Source organism: Marmota flaviventris, chromosome 10 (assembly GCF_047511675.1).
Source record: "Marmota flaviventris isolate mMarFla1 chromosome 10, mMarFla1.hap1, whole genome shotgun sequence".
Classification (NCBI taxonomy): Eukaryota; Metazoa; Chordata; class Mammalia; order Rodentia; family Sciuridae; genus Marmota; species Marmota flaviventris.
Window position 1 is genome coordinate 85,567,040 of NC_092507.1, and position 14,509 is coordinate 85,581,548.

At 39.3% G+C, this 14,509-nt stretch overlaps 1 pseudogene; it reads right to left on the bottom strand.

Annotated features, from left to right (window-relative positions):
* Window positions 1-14,509, bottom strand: part of LOC139707462 (rho GTPase-activating protein 29-like) — a 65,532-nt pseudogene that overhangs the window by 13,090 nt on the left and 37,933 nt on the right.

A 14,509-nucleotide genomic window follows, 5' to 3' on the forward strand; every position in this document is an offset into this window, starting at 1 on the left:
GTGTGTGTGTGTGTGTGTGTGTGTGTGTGTGTGTGTGTGTGTGTGTGTGGGTGGTGCTGGGAATTGAACCTATGACCTTGTGCATGCTAAGCAAGTACTCTACCACTAAGCTGTTATTCCTAACCCTGCCACTTATTCTTCTATTTGTATTTCAGATAACTGATTAGTACATTATCAACTAATATTTGAACATAATTACTGGGATATATTTAAGTTACTGTGTGATGCTTTTGTTTATTACACAGCAAAGTAATGGTTCTTTAAATTTATACTATCTTTCAGATCTTATGAGATGCTACTACTTCAACTAGTTTAATGGGTTTTCATTCAGGTGAATACAATATAATACCAGCTTCTAAAGGGGAAGGTGGCTCTCTTTCATCTAAATCATCTGCAGAAGGCATGGTTCCACTGAATGGAGTTTGTGGAAGTTTTTGATGAAAGTCTCCTAAAAGAAAATTGTTGATACCATTGCCTGGCTATTCATTTTAGAACAGAAATGGGAAATTACAATATTTTTGGAATTATGCAAGTCACACTATTTTATTAGCTTCAATCCAAAAATTTGCTTCCATTCTTATACTCTAGATAACAGGGAATAACGATGCTCATTCCTTCTTGGGAACAAAAGGAATTTAACTAAATTTATCTGACTTTTCCAAATAAATTTAAAACTTAGGATCATATATTCCTATGAGAACTTACTGCCAACTTCTGATAGAAAGTATTAGAGGTTGTAAGCTTCACAAAGATAGGTAGTATCTAGGGGCTGGAATTGTGGCTCAGTGGTAGAGCACTTGCCTAGCATGTCCAAGGCTCTGGGTTTGATCCTCAGCACCACATAAAAATAAATAAATAAAATAAAAGTATAAAAAAGGTAGTATCTTATATTCATGTTCTATATCTAATATCTGACAGAGTGGCTAGCAAAATAGTAAAGTTGTCATTAAATGTTTATTAAATTATTAATAAATGTACACAATACAATCTAAGGCCTTCTAAAATATACAAAAATTATCTGAACCCAATAGTAAAATTAAATTATGTTATTAGTAAATCAGGAGATAGGAAACAGGGAGAACCCAGGGATCTCTAGCCAAGAGCTGAAATCACAAGTTCAAACTATGTCACAGGACACTACTATGTATATATCAAAGCATGTTTGGAAGTAGACTGACTAGCAGAGATTTACTCTGCTGAAATTATAAACAGGTCTACAACTGAGTAAAGAATTCACTTTAACTCAAGGTCTTTAAACAACCTTAGCTTCAGTTAGTAACACTTTTCATAAATGATTTTAAGCAATACCCTCTTCTCAAAAGGATTTTTCTGTTCAATATGCTCACAGGTGGGTGTCTAGTTTTTACTTTGAATGTGTTCCCAATGACTAAAAAATCACAAGTTCACATGTTCCATTTTAGAACTACTCTAATTATAAAACAGTTCCCTTATATTATTGAACAAAAATCTGCCTCTGTATGAATCCCAGTCTTTGGACATATTTTTTTTCTCACAGGGGCAAACAAGAACTCTAATTCATTTCATTCCATTTCATTCCATGTCCTTAAGTTTCTTTTCTCAAGTAAGGCATCTCTCAGTCTCACCCATTTATCATGAGATAGAAATTCCAAATTTTTGCCTTCATCACATGACATCTACAAGATTCCAAATGGGTTAAGGGTTGCTCTAGATTAGGTCTTAATTTCTGGCACTACCTATAATATTCAGTTAAATATTTAGGCTCGAGAATGTCCCTTGAATAGAGGTAATGGGAAATGAGAAAGTAGCACCTGTTAATCAATCTACAAACCTCAGTGCTTCATGGCAAAAATTCTAACTTTAAATACAAGACATTAATCCGAATGTATAAAACTGTGCAATATGTAAAATACTTTAAAAATGGCTTTAGAATTTGATGAGGTCAAACCCTAAAACATCCCCATCATGAGTCTAGGAGGAAGGCAGATAGCCAGAAAGGACTATAGCAGTCTTTGGTGGAAGAATGTGGAAGCAAGAATCTCCTGGCTTTAAATGCTACTTCTCCTGCTAGCTATAAAGCCCATGGTGAATTATCCTCTTTGATATTACTAAGAGGGAGTTCAAAATATTTGCTCTATGAGGATTTTGAGACTATTTATATCATAGTACCTTAAAGCACATTTGTAAAAAAAATAGCAATAATCAATCATAGGCTCAAGGATTGGCATAATGGAATTGTTTATTATAGTAATTACTGCAAAACAATTCAAAAGATCAATCATGATATTCAAGTTCACGGACTAGAATACAGTAGTAAAAATAAGGCCAACTATTCACATTAACATAACATGCATGAATTAAGTCACAAAATAGTATGATTGAATTTGAACAACATCCAGAAGAGGTCAAAACTCTACTACATATAGGTATTAAAAACATTTGAAATATCTACAGAATGATTTTAAAATAGTCAGGATAATGGTTTATGCTGGTGGGAGCTAAGGCAGTGTAATCAAGAAGGAGTACTCAGGGTGCTTCTAATGTCCTAATATTTTTATTGAGGGTCTGTTTCATTCTCTTTCTTTAATCTGTATATATATATATATATATATATATATATATATATATATATATATATATATATATATTCTCATCTATATTTGAGACACTTCATTATAAAAATAAGTTAGTTATAAATATTCCCCAAATGATTATTTTAATAATTTCATTGAATTTTACTGCTAGACTGAAATATTTATTTACGTGGACTTATAGATTCTGAATCCAAGGATCCAGATTCACTGCTCCCTCAAGTACTCTAAGTCACTAAACATCCCAAATGTTCATGATCTTATGAAAGAAGATCTTATGCATGTGAGGCAACCACTCTACCAACTGACCTATATCCCCTGCACCACAGATGCCCTTCAACAGATGAATGGATAAAGAAACTGTGGTATACGTACACAATGGAATATTACTCGGCATTAAAAGAGAATAAAATTATGGCATTTGCAGGTATAAATGGATGAAGATGGAAAATATCATGCTAAGCAAAGTAAGCCAATTCCAAAAATCCAAAGGCGAAATATTCTCTCTGATAAGTGGATGCTGATCCATGGAGATGGACAGGGGTGGGGTACAGATGGGAAAAATGGAGGAACTTTCATTGGGCCAAGGGGAGGGTGATGGGGAAGGGGCATGGGGACAGGAAAAATGATGGAATGAGATGGACATCATTACCCTAGTTACATGTATGACTGCACATATGGTGCAACACTACATAGTATACAACCAGAGAAATGAAAAGTTGTGCTGCAATTGTGTACAATGAATCAAAATGCATTCTGCTGTCATATATACTAAAAAGAACCATCTTTGGGCTGGGGTTGGGGCTCAGTGGTAGTTCACTTGCCTGGCATGTGTGAGGCACTGGGTTCAATTCTCAGCACCGCGTATAAATAAATAAAATAAAGATCTATCAACAACTAAAAAATATTTTTAAAAATGAACCACCTTTAAGAAAAAAATATTTAAAGTCAAAACTTAGCTAAGAGGTAGATTTCATAAGGTAAAATAGTGACATTACATAAAATGAGACAATTCAGATTTGTTTAACAATGACCAATTATGGACTTTAAGGCATGCATGGTGGTTACAATCATGACTAGGTCTCACGGAGTTACCATTATAAAGCCTGATTTTCTGGTTCTAGAGCTCCAGTTCATTTAATGACCAATGAACAATTTGCTCTTTTATAAACCTGTATTCTCTTCAGAGTGAAAAACACCTGTTAGGGGATAGGGTTGTAGCTCAGTGTTAGAGCACTCTCCTAGCACGCATGAGAAACTGGGTTTGATCCTCAGCACCACATAAAAAATAAATAAAATAAAGCTATTGTGTCTAACTACAAATGAACAATAAATATTTTTAAAAAAAGAAAGAGAAAGAAAGAAAGAAAGAAAGAAAGAAAGAAAGAAAGAAAGAAAGAAAGAAAGAAAGAAAGAAAGACAAACACCTGTTAGATCTCCATTGTTGGAGTGATTATAACCAGTGATTTGAAAAAAAAAAAAAATTAACCTTCAAGTGAATCACCTGGGAGATCTTGTTCAAATACAAAGTCTGGATTGAAACTCAATCTGTCCTCTTCAATTTTATTACAACTGTCAGGAAGGCACACAACATCCTTTAGAGTGAGAAGGGCCACATCTGGACATCTGGGAACTATTTGTTAATGGTTTATTTACATTCCTAAGAAAAAGCAAATAAAGCTCAGCACTAACAATAAATCTACTTTGTACTATAGTCAGAAAAATTTGTTGATTTAATATATGTAGAATAATTAACTAAATACAATGAACAAACTGTTACATGGTTCAGCTTTTTTAAGGAGATATGGATAAAAATTTATTTTCACAGTTGAAACATTGATAGAAATAGCAACAGTCAGTAATGCATGTTATGATTAAACTTTTGTAGTATCATCTCAGTGGAAAATATAGGTTAAATTTTGTGGACATTCAAAATGTGTATGATATGATTGTCATTTGCCATTCCCAAAGGATTTTTAAGTCTCACAGAGTGAGGTCAGTATCAAAATGGAAAGCTTTACTCTCAAGTGAGACTTACTAAGAAACCACAAAATAATACAAATAAAATTTTCCAGAAATTTTTAAAGTTAATTCTATCAATATTAGAAAATATACCTCTTTATACCACATAGGAACTTAGTAAATGTTTTATTTCTAGAAATTCATCTAGATATTAATTCTTACCCATCAACTTTTTCTTCTTCAGTTGACTTTGTAGCCTTCACAAATTCACTGTACTCTTGGCCTGGATCATAAAGTTTGGCGCTATCACAGTGAAAGACTAAACTGTTTGCAAGGGAGGCAGCCTGCAAGTGCTGCATCTGGAACAGATTAACTGTTACCTATCATCACAGACACAAAAGGCAGAAAAGACTTGTGATATACAGAATGCATTATAAATAAATGTACATTGACTTCAATGAATGAACCAATAAAAACGGGCACACAAGTGAAACAGCTCTGCATACCACTGTACACATGGTATATTGCCCAATATTATGAAAGATAAAGATTGTAAACTAAAAGAGAAGTTTGAATCTAATATCTAGGTGTGCTCATTTGCTACAAAACTGTTTTTAAACTGTGAAGTTTAAAAAATACAAGCCATGTCCCTGATGGTTCACAATTTGAGGATCCATAGCTCTGTACCCTGATGGTCTGACCACACTGCCTAAACTTACTTGCATGACCATGATGATAAAGTTATTTATAACCAGTGATTTGAAAAAAATTAACCTTCAAGTAAAATCACCTGGGAGATCTTGTTCAAATGCAAAGTGTGGATCGAAACCCAAGATTCTACATTCCTTATAGGCTCCCAAAGTAATGGCAATGTGACTAGTTCAAAGACCTTATTTTTAGAGGAAAGGCTTTCTAGAATTTTATTTCTGCATCAGTTCAAAGGAGATCAAAGAATTATATTGTTCCAATAGGATTATGTGCAAATAAATAACTTAATGTAGACAAGCAGTTTAATACACTGGTATATAAATACTTAATCTTAAGTATCATTAACTATTTATTATTTGAGGTGAAAGGATTTTTGTGAAAGGTAAACAGCCTAAATGACTTACAAGGTAATTTCAAATCCTGGGATGTTATAATCCTATTCCATTATTTTATACTTCTGTAAGCTATATCATTAATTAATCAAAATTTGGTAAATGAGAACTGGGGCTATAGCTTAGTGGCAGAGCGCTTGCCTAGCATGTATGAGGCACTGGGTTCAATCCTTAGCACCACATAAAAAATAAAATAAAATAAAGGCACACTGTCCATCTATAACTATAAGGAATTTTTTAAATTTGGTAAATGAATGTAACACAATTTTAAATACCCATAACATTTTAATGGTTTCTGATTCAGATGCAGTAATCTCACTATCCCTTGGTCTATATTGAATTTGCTCAAAAACCCTAGTCAGAATGCATAAATCAGCTGTCTAAGAACTCTGAAAAGAAAATGGTAGCAGGTAGAAAGTAGCAAATAAACCACAATCCAATCCTGCCCCCACCCCAATCACATACCAGCCTAGACTTGGCCCCTACTCAAAAACAGCTTGAGTCCCAAAAGTGTAAACAGGGTATGGACAGAAAGATCTCCAAGAGAGATCTTCTCTTGTCCAAGGAACAAAAAAAGGGCATGGAGTAGGAGATATGACTAAAAGAGTAGGTCATAACCCTGGTTTCTTTGGTGGGTTTATTTCCTCTCCTGCTCCAGTGCCCAAAGAAGCATAAACCCCTAAGATGCAATCCTGTCCTGTGGCAGCAGGTGATGTGAGTAGAAGTGGAACAGAAACGTCGGAGGGAATCCTTTATGACAAGATGAATTGTGCTCCAATGAGTGAGTGGATTTGAAATTCTTCTTGTTTTTCTTTATTCTCCCCTTATTTAATGACTGAGAATTGATGCCCCTGGCTTCCTGGAGGATAGCAGAGTAGGCAGGTACATTTTAGTTTCCCAGTTAGAAGATTAAGAGGGAGGCACACAGGAGGTGGAGAGTGAATCTAACTAGATCAAATTCTGTTCAACTTAAAAAAAATGAATTTTCAATTCAGGCTATAAACAGGATAAAAAGGTCACAGAAAGTGTGGTGAGCCGTTCCTATAGACCGTGGCCACCATTAGAAGATGGCGCCGGCTTCCACTGTGGCCTGTGATAAACAACTCCTTTTTTGGAGAGTTGGCACGTAATCCCTTATCACCCTATGAGAAAGCTCCACGTGGCAGCTTTGCATTGGGGCTTGAGATGCTTTATTAAGGCTGGGAGGGGCATCCGAGAGAGAGAGAAGAAGAAATATCAAGGACCTGAATAAACTGCTGAAAGAAGATTCCTGAGTTGCGTCTTCCTTGCGGGCAAGGGGTCGCGACAAGAAAGTATTACTGAAAATGTGTTGGATATCATTTAATACTACTCGTCACACAAAGAACCAGGAAAATCTCAACTACTCACAAGGGAAAAGACAGTGAACAGACATCAACACAGATGGTGCAATTATCAGATGAAGACTCTAAAGCTGCTATGATAACATGGTCAAGAAGTGAGGATAATCAATCTTGAAACCTGAACAGAAGTCTCAGCAGTGAAACAGAAGATCCAAAAAAGAAACAAAAGGGAATTTTTCTACTAAAATTTTTATTAAAGGATTATATAGGAAAATGAAGTCAGTGAACCTGAGACAGATACATAGGACAATAAAGATGCCCATCAACTTATAATTACTTCCTGAAAAATCCAACTTAAGTTGAAAATATACTTAAAACCCACTGTAAAGTTGTAAAATCTTAGGCTGAACCATAGTAAGTTGGGTACTGTTTGTAAAAACAGTTAAAGGGGAAAAGATTGGAGAAAAAAATAGGATCAGCCAGAACTGTGAGAGCACCTGAGTCACTTGAGTTTTAGAGAAAGAAAGTGCTACAAACAAAAATATTTGAGAAAAAACATAGCTGAAACCTTGTCAAAATTTGCAATGATCAAATGTGTAGATTCAAGAAATTCAGTGAATCCAAAACAGGAAAAACTCAGCAAAATCTATGTATACAGATATCTTAGCCAAACTGCTTAAAGGCAAACACAGAGAGAATCAAACCTTGGAAGCAGGGTTGGGGATGTGGCTCAAGTGGTAACACACTTGCCTGGCATGCGCAGGGCGCTGGGTTTGATCCTTAGTATCACATAAAAATAAAATACCCATGTTGTGTCTACTGAAAACTAAAAAATAAATATTAAAAAAAAATTCTCTCTCTAAAAAAAAAACTTGGAAGCAGCCAAAGAAAAGCAACACAAACCATACAAGGAACAATGACACAACTGACTATGGATTTCTTCTGAGAAACCATGGAGGCCAGAAGGCAGTGGAACAACATTTTTAAAGTGGTGGGGAAAAAAAACAACAACTGAATTGTATATTTATAACTCAATATACAGTGAAAATGTTCTTTAGAATTAAGGACAACATGAAGGTATTCTTAAATGAAGGATAATTTAAAAAATTGTGACCAGCAGACTTGCTATGAAAGAAATGGTAAGGGAAGTTCTGTTTACAGAAGAAAAACATTACCAGACAGAAGATGGAACTATAGGAATGAAAGGGAAATAAACAGAATGGAAAGTATCTGGACAAATATCATATACTACTTTCCTTCTCTTCTTTATAATACATATGACTTTTAAGCAAAAACAATTAAGATGGCCTGGTGAGATCTTTAATGTAAAAACACATATCAACCACAATCCTCAATGGTTAAGGGGACTTATATAGTGGAAAGGTTTCTACATTCTACCTGAAGTGGTAAAATATTAGTTCTCAGCGAACTGTGAAAAATTACAGACAGTTATCCCTCAGTATCCATCTGGGAGGGTTTAAGGATATCCCTCAGATACCCAAATCTCAGATGCTCAAACCCCTTATATAAAATGGTATAGATTTGTGTATAATCTATGCATACTCTCCAAATACTTTAAAGAAGATTTGTAGATCACTTATAGTATATAATACAATACAAATGCTATGTAAATTGTTCTTATACTATATTGTTTAGAGAATGATATAAAGAAAGTCTTTTTATGTTCTACAGTATAGATGTGATTTTTTTTCTGAATCCATGGATGTGGAATCCATACATACAGAGGATCATATTCACATAAAAATACTGCAATTCTTAAATCAAAACTACTCTAAGATACCATCTCACTCCAGTTATAATGGCAGCTATTATGAAGACAAACAACAATAAGTATTGGCGAGGATGTGGGGGAAAAGGCACACTAATACATTGTTGGTGGGACTGCAAATTGGTGCAGCCAATATGGAAAGCATTCCTTGGAAAACTTGGAATGGAACCACCATTTGACTCAGCTATCCCTCTCCTCAGTCTATACGCAAAGGACTTAAAAAAGCATACTACAGGGACACAGCCACATCAGTGTTTATAGCAGCACAATTCACAATAGCTAAACTGTGGAACCAACCTAAATGCCCTTCAGTAGATGAATGGATTAAAAAATGTGGCATATATACATAATGGAATATTACTCAGCAATAAAAGAGAATAAAATCAAGACATTTTCAGGTAAATTGATGCAGCTGGAGAAGATAATGCTAAATGAGGTTAGCCAATCCAAAAAAAAAAAAAAATGGCAAATGTTTTCTCTGACGTAAAGTGACTGACTCATAGTGGGGTAGGGAGAGGGAGCATTGGAGGAATAGATGAACTCTAGATAGGGCAGAGTGGTGGGAGGGGAAGGGAGGAAGCATGGGGTTAGCAATGATGGTGGAATGTGATGGACATCATTATCCAAAGTACATATATGAAGACATGAATTGGTGTGAACATACTTTATATACACACAGAAATATGAAAAATTGTGTTCTGTATGTGTAATAAGAATTGTGATGCATTCCGCTGTCATGTATTTAAAAAATAAAAGCAATTAAAAAAAAAAACAAATACTGCAATTCCTAGTATAACCAACTAAAGTATATATGTGTACAATACGATATAATAAAAACCCAACAGATAAATTAAAAGGACAAAACGTAGATGCACATTTTAAGTTAAAATGCAATTCTGATAAATGACTAAATTAAATGTATAATTAAAAAAATGTAGTTCAAGAAAATTATCAATTCAACCAACAGAAGATAGCAAAATGGAAATAGATTAAGAAAATACAAGGTATAAACAGGAAAGAAATTAAAAGGACCTACATATGAACATATATTTAAATTAAATATAAATGGACTAAGCACTTAAGAAAGTATACACTAACTATAGTTTATATAACAAACTTACTTTAAATACAATGATAAAGTTAAAAATGAAAAAATGGAAAAAGATATATCACTTTCAAAAGAAAATTGAAATAACTCTATCAATATTACATAAATTAATCTAAAAAGCAAGGAAATTTACCAGGACAAGTAGACATTTCATAAAGATAAAAGGATTGATTTATCAAGATCCTATAACCATTGTTAATGTGGAAATAACCAACAACATAGCTCAAAATACATAAAAACTGAAGGAATTAAAAATACACAATATGTTCAAGTCTTCAAACTCTTTTCTCAGCAATTGATGGACAGATATATTTAAAAGTAATCAAGAATACACAAGAAATAAATTACACTATAAACCAAGAAGAACTGACACTCAGGAAACACTCCAGTCAACAATAGAATGTGCATTCTTTTCAAGTACACATGTGGAATATTTATTATTAATCTTTTAAAAGAAACAGTTTTTAATTTCACTGATTTTTCTTTTCCTTTTTCAGTTCATTGATTTTTCTACTTTTTAATCTTTGTTTGTACTTGACTCAATCCTGAGTCATAAAACAAACCAAAACAAAGTTAAAAGAATTGAAATCATGAAAAGTATTTCTTCCACCATAATGAAATTAAACAGGAAATCGGTATCAGAAAAATACTGATTTTTCTGGAAATCAGTATCCAGAGAAATCCTCAATTACTTGAAAAATTAAACAACAAACTTTACATTATCCTTACACTGAAAATTAAGTCTTAAGGAAAATTAGAAAATATTTTGACCTAAACAAATGGGAAATTACATTTCAAATTTTATGAGATTCAGTTAAACAATTATATAGAAAAAGTTAAAGCATTAAATATTTTTACTAGAAAATCAGGTCTCAGTAAACAACGTAGCTCCTATCTTTAAGAAACTTAAAAAAAAAGGTAAAACAAACCCAAAGCAAACAGAAATAAAGAATAAAAATCAGAAATCAATAAAACTTAAAAGAAAAATCAATGCAAATAAAAATTGTTTTTAAAACAATTTTTTGAATATATAAATAAAGTTTATAAACGTGGAGCCAGATTAACCAGAGAGAAAAACCTGCCAGTGCATAAGAGGGGAGATAAGAAGAGCAGATACAAATGATCTACATCAGAAACAAAAGAGGAGAGATCACTACAACTTATAGAGACAATAAAAGGATAAGGAAATTTAACAACCTATGCACATAAATTCAGCAATTTAAGATGACAGGCCCAATTCCAGGTAAGTCACAAACTACCAAAATTCACCTAAGAAAAAATAATTAACTTGAATAGTATTTTAAAGTTGAATATGTAGTTTAAAAAAAAAAAAAAAAAAAACCTTCCTAAAAAACAAATCCCAAGCCCAGATACTTTCACCAGGGAATAGTACCAAACAGGAAATAACACGTATTTAATACAAACTCTTTTAGAAAACAGAACAGGAGGGAACAATTCTCAACTCATTTGTTTTATGAAACAGGAATTACCCTACACTAAAACCAAACAAGAATGGAAAGCAACGCATCTCAGAGAGACAATTCATCTCCAGGTATGTAAGAACTCAAAAAACTTAACACCAGGGGCTAGGGTTGTGGCTCATTGGTAGAGTACTTACTTGCCTTAAAGGTGTGAGGCACTGGGTTCAATTCTCAGCACTGCGTATAAATAAATAAAATAAAGGCCCATTGACAACTAAAAAAAAAAAAAAATTAAAAAAAAAAAGAAACAAAACTTAACACCAAAAAACCAAATAACCCAATCAATAAATGGACTAAGGAACTGAACAGACACCTTACAGAAAAATAAATACAATGGGTAGAGGGAACTGGGACCAAACACAGAGCAGGCCCAGCGGCCTGCTGAGGGGCAGAGCCGCCCCCCACCCCCCTCGCCTGCCAGGTAGGGGAAGGGTGACCACCGACAGAAAAGGCCCAGTGGCCCGCGGCGGGACAGAGCTTCCAATCACTCCTGCAAGGTAGGCGGGCCTGCGACCCACCGGCAGAAGAGGAGCAGCCGCCTGCTGAGAGGCTGAGCCGCCCCCTCCCCCTGCGCCGGCATAGTAGAGGGAACTGGGACCAAACACAGAGCAGGCCCAGCGGCCTGCTGAGGGGCAGAGCCGCCCCCCACCCCCCTCGCCTGCCAGGTAGGGGAAGGGTGACCACCGACAGAAAAGGCCCAGTGGCCCGCGGCGGGACAGAGCTTCCAATCACTCCTGCAAGGTAGGCGGGCCTGCGACCCACCGGCAGAAGAGGAGCAGCCGCCTGCTGAGAGGCTGAGCCGCCCCCTCACCCTGCGCCGGCATAGTAGAGGGAACTGGGACCAAACACAGAGCAGGCCCAGCGGCCTGCTGAGGGGCAGAGCCGCCCCCCACCCCCCTCGCCTGCCAGGTAGGGGAAGGGTGACCACCGACAGAAAAGGCCCAGTGGCCCGCGGCGGGACAGAGCTTCCAATCACTCCTGCAAGGTAGGCGGGCTGGCGACCCACCGGCAGAAGAGGAGCAGCCGCCTGCTGAGAGGCTGAGCCGCCCCCTCCCCCTGCGCCGGCATAGTAGAGGGAACTGGGACCAAACACAGAGCAGGCCCAGCGGCCTGCTGAGGGGCAGAGCCGCCCCCCACCCCCCTCGTCTGCCAGGTAGGGGAAGGGTGACCACCGACAGAAAAGGCCCAGTGGCCTGCGGTGGGACAGAGCTTCCAATCACTCCTGCAAGGTAGGCGGGCCTGCGACCCACCGGCAGAAGAGGAGCAGCCGCCTGCTGAGAGGCTGAGCCGCCCCCTCACCCTGCGCCGGCATAGTAGAGGGAACTGGGACCAAACACAGAGCAGGCCCAGCGGCCTGCTGAGGGGCAGAGCCGCCCCCCACCCCCCTCGCCTGCCAGGTAGGGGAAGGGTGACCACCGACAGAAAAGGCCCAGTGGCCCGCGGCGGGACAGAGCTTCCAATCACTCCTGCAAGGTAGGCGGGCCTGCGACCCACCGGCAGAAGAGGAGCAGCCGCCTGCTGAGAGGCTGAGCCGCCCCCTCCCCCTGCGCCGGCATAGTAGAGGGAACTGGGACCAAACACAGAGCAGGCCCAGCGGCCTGCTGAGGGGCAGAGCCGCCCCCCACCCCCCTCGCCTGCCAGGTAGGGGAAGGGTGACCACCGACAGAAAAGGCCCAGTGGCCCGCGGCGGGACAGAGCTTCCAATCACTCCTGCAAGGTAGGCGGGCCTGCGACCCACCGGCAGAAGAGGAGCAGCGGCCTGCTGTGAGGCAGAGCCGCCCCCTCCCCCTGCGCCGGCATAGTAGAGGGAACTGGGACCAAACACAGAGCAGGCCCAGCGGCCTGCTGAGGGGCAGAGCCGCCCCCCACCCCCCTCGCCTGCCAGGTAGGGGAAGGATGACCACCGACAGAAAAGGCCCAGTGGCCCGCGGCGGGACAGAGCTTCCAATCACTCCTGCAAGGTAGGCGGGCCTGCGACCCACCGGCAGAAGAGGAGCAGCCGCCTGCTGAGAGGCTGAGCCGCCCCCTCCCCCTGCGCCGGCATAGTAGAGGGAACTGGGACCAAACACAGAGCAGGCCCAGCGGCCTGCTGAGGGGCAGAGCCGCCCCCCACCCCCCGCGCCTGCCAGGTAGGGGAACTGTGACCACCGACAGAAAAGGCCCAGTGGCCCGCGGCGGGACAGAGCTTCCAATCACTCCTGCAAGGTAGGCGGGCCTGCGACCCACTGGCAGAAGAGGAGCAGCGGCCTGCTGTGAGGCAGAGCCGCCCACTCCCCCCCGCGCCTGCAAGGTAGTCGGAACTGAGACCACCATCAGAACAGGTCAGACCTGCAACCGAGAGACAGAACAGGCCCAGTGGCCTGAGGAAGGGTAGAGCCGCCCCCCCCCCCCACGCCTGCAAAGTAGGCGGACCTGCGACCTACTGGCACTACAGCCCCAGAGGCCTGCAGAGGGGCAGTGCCGCTGCCTGCGCCTGCAAAGTAGGCAGAACTGCGACCACCGACAGAACAAGCCTAGCGGCCCGCAGAGGGACAGAGCCGCCGCCCGCGCCTGCAAGGTCGGCGGACCTGCTACCGACTGGCAGAGCAGGCCCAGCGGCCTGCCGGTGTGGTAGGCACATTGCCCCAATTGGAGGAGGGGCAGAGCCGCCGCCTGCGCCTGCGAGGGAGACTTTGCAACTATACAACACCAATATAAATATTGGGGAAAATTCAATAGCACAACAGTTTCACCAAGAAGAAAGGAACGCGAACAGTATGAAGAGACAAGGAAAGAAAGGACCACAAGCATTGCAGGTCAACTCAACGTTAGAAGAGGTAATAGCTGCAGCTGATGGAATGTCAGATAAAGAATTCAGGATATACATGCTTCAGATGATCTGGAGTCTCAAGGAAGACATCAGACAACAAAATCAGACAATGAAAGATCACTTCAACCATGAATTACATAAACAAATCCAAGAAGCAAAAGATCAACTATACAGGGAAATAGAGGTTATAAAAAACAAACAAACAGAAATCCTAGAAATGCAGGAAGCAATAAGCCAACTTAAAAACTCAATTGAGAATACTACCAGCAGAGTAGAACACTTAGAAGACAGAACATCAGACAGTGAAGATAAAGTATTTCAACTTGAAAAGAACATAGACACCTCAGCAAGACTGTTAAGAAACCATG